Below are 3,661 nucleotides of genomic sequence, written 5' to 3'. Positions count from 1 at the left end.
TGATGTTAAGGTATATTTAGTGTCAACATTAAGTCCTTGAAAAGCAAAGATATGTTGTTGCTCTTTAACAGAAAGCCAGTTGGGTGTATCTCTCCACACCATGCCCCTCTCCTTTCTTGGAGAGTGAATAAAAATTTACTCTCTACAAAAGAAAGAAAGAAAGGAAGGAAGGAAGAAAGAAAAGGAAGTAAATGAAAAGAAAGCCAGTCATTATGTTTGACTTTTAGAGACTTTCCTAGACATTGTTTTGTGATGTCAGCATAACACTCCATAAAGAAACCCAGAATTGTGAGAACAAACAGAAGGTAATTGGAATGAGATCCTTGGAAGAGAGAGATGAAGAGCCAGTCAGGAATGCTAATTCTCAGAGTTCTATACACTCCTCAGGATTCATGGTAAATCACATGGGGAATTTATCTAGACTTCACATTCCTGGCCTTTTCCCCATATCTATTTAATCAATCTCTGGGGGTGGGGCCAAAAAATGTCTAAACAAGCTCTTAAATGATTCTTCACAGAGTTAAGTTTGAGACAGTTGCATTTGACTGGTGGTTTCTAAACCGTGGGCTCTGGACTCATAGAGGATGACAGTGTTATCACAAGGGAGTGCAGGTACACAGGAAGTGAGCCTGGCATGTGGCCCAAATATAGGACATGCCTCTCAAATGTACAGACTTCTCTTGGCCAAATGTTTGTTGATGTTGTTCAGATTAATACATTTTTAACTCATTTAAAGAGTTTCTAAATTCATAATGGCTTTTGCCCTAAAAATACAACTATAGTTGTATGAGGATGCAGGACATTTTTTGACGTTTCATTCAAAGCTTCTTCCCTCAGGACAGTACTCTTAGCATTGCTCTTTTACTAGTTTATAGAATAGTAGGCATTGTAGAGGTGTTTCTTCTACCTCTGAAAGAGTTAGAATCCTATGAAAAGTTTGATTTTAATTGAAAAAAACAGTAAACTAGGAATTTAGAAATACATGTAACTATAGCTTAGGTATGAATACGTTCTGTGTGCCCTTTAAATACATTATCTAATTTAATCTTTAAAATAGCTTTGCACCCTGGCTGGTGTGGCTCAGTTGGCTGGAGCATTGTCTGTGCACCAAAAGGTCACAGGTTCAATTCCTGGTCAGGGCAAATACCTAGGTTTCAGGTTTGTCCCAGGTTGGGGCATGTTTCTCTCTCACATCAATGTCTGCTGCCTAACCCCCCACCCCCAACTGGGTCTCTAAAATCAATAAATTTATCCTCAGGTGAGGATTAAAAAATTGGTTTGCAAAAGAAGCATTATGTAATCTCCATCTTAGACATGCAGAATGAGAAAACTGAGACTTAGAGAAGCAAAGTAGCTTTCTTGTTCAAGGTCTCATAACTGATAAATGGCTGGTTGAAATTTGCCGAAGCAATGCCTGTTTGGACAGTCTGTGTACTTTTGTTTTTGTTTTTTTTCACCACAGTGTGGCACCTTATTGCCATTCTGCTGATTTCTGCTTCTGTTATAGGCCTCACTTTCTGGCTACCGACCTGGAGGATGACACCAACTTTCAACCTTCAAAGAAAACATGAAGAACTTCAATTAATGTCTTCAACAAATTATGCTTCTTCCAATTCCATATACTATCACATGTTTTTTGTCTTGCTAGCATTAAGGGAGTAAGACAATAAAGAGTAAAGGGAAAGTGCCCTTTTCAAAACTTCACTTAAATAAGAAAGCACTGGCACACAACCCCTGGTCTTATTAGATGATTTTCTGCCTGACCTCTTTCAGGTGGCAGTTGCCATGGTGTTTTAGAGGCAGAGGGAGGGAGTGAAGACTAAGGAGGGTCATTCAGACTTAGTCCTGTCTGGTGTTTCTTTTTAGAGTTCATTCTGCAAAAGATCATAGAAATTTAAACATTTGTAAGAGGACGAATAGAAATTATTCTTTTTGATTACCTTAATTTCTCCATGTTACTTATGTTACATAAAGGGGGAAATGGAGTTTGTGAAGAAGACAAGATAATGGAAAAAGAAAGGGAGGTTGTCACAGGGGAGGGCATGAGCCTGGCTGGCAGTGGGAGAAGGCTAGGGTGGGGGTGGGGGGAGGTGTGTGTGTGTGTGTGTGTGTGTTTTAAAGGGAGACATTATAGGAAAAATTTTTTTAAGTTCTGGGGATCCTGAGGTTGGTCATTTGAAAGAAAAATTATAAATCAAAAAAGAATGGGAAATTAGAGATGAACAGTGAGGGTAAGTGGGGCATGATGAGAAATATAAGAGAGAGAGAGAGAGAGAGAGAGAGAGAGAGAGACACCAAGCCATAAGAAAGGAAAATAAATCAGAGTGACAAGAAAGAGTTAAGTCACAGAAGCAAATCTTGGGATGAATAGGAACATACAGATTAAAGTATGTTAGAAAATATGAATAATTGACAAACTATAATAGAAACATATTCAGAACCTCCAGAAGGAACCTGTAAGAAGAGGAACAAGTAGCCTCCCAAAGACTTTGGAGCTCAAAGGGGCCATATGAATCATCTCCAAATCTCTCACTTTTCAGATAAGGAAACTAAAAATAAGAGAGTTTAAGTGACTTTTAAAAAGATTCTCCAAAACCATACCTTATCTCAGGGAATTTCCCTTTCTACTACACTATGAAACTGAAGAAGAAACAAGGCCAAAGTGAGTAGGAAGCCAAGCGTAAGTAAATATTAAAAAAAAAAAAAAAAGATCTTAGCCCTGGCCAGGTAGCTCGGTTGGTTAGAGCATCATCCAGCTATGCCAAAGTAGTGGGTTCAATCCCCAGTCAGGGCACATACAAGAATCAACCAACGAATATATAAATGGGTAAAACAACAAATCGCTATTTCTCTCTCTCTCTCTCTTTCAAATCCATGAACAAAAACATTTTAAAAACAGATCTTAAATTAATTTACCCATCCTCTCTGGAATTTATTAACTTTATTTTTTCTTGTGGGGACCATTGTGTTTTAGAAGCTAATTCCATTCCAACAGCTTCAAGACTTAAAATATTTCAGTCAGATAATAATTCTTTCCCCACTTTAGAGTTTATTCCCTGGAAAGGGAATCTTTAGTGAGAAATTATTGATGACGCCTAACTGATTACTAGTTACATATATATATTTCTTTTTAAAAAATATCAGTGTGCAAGAGAAACATCAATCGGCTGCCTTTCTCATGCCCACAAGCATGGACCTGGCCTGCAACCCAGGTATGTGTCCTGATGGGGAATCAAACCAGTGACCTTTTGGCTCACAGGCTAGCACTCAGTACACTGAGTCACACCAGCTAGGGATGGATTTCAATCTTTTGGTGATATTCCTGTTGTTTTTCTACATTACAGATATTTCCATTTCCAAACGATGCCACTGCTTTATACCTCAGTTGACTGGGATAATTTGTGCCAGGACTCTGAGGGACTTCTGATGTGGCTCCTCCTCATTAATCCTGGAACTTGTCTTCTGGCCTCAGACTGAGCTAGGACACATGGTTTCATGGAATTGATTAGAGCAAGTTTATTATGACAGAAGATAGTTCAAAGTAAGGAGAGCTGATGGGGCAAATCAATGCCAGAATCCTTTAGGAGAAGTAGGAGGAGCTGAAGATTGCACAGGTAACCTGAAAGTCTGAAGAGGCTGGAATAAGATAGCACTCAAGTTA

The sequence above is a fragment of the Furipterus horrens genome, unplaced genomic scaffold (genome assembly GCF_987537825.1).
Source record: "Furipterus horrens unplaced genomic scaffold, mFurHor1.1.pri manual_scaffold_3, whole genome shotgun sequence".
NCBI classification, from domain to species: Eukaryota; Metazoa; Chordata; class Mammalia; order Chiroptera; family Furipteridae; genus Furipterus; species Furipterus horrens.
This window is presented reverse-complemented; position numbering follows the sequence as displayed.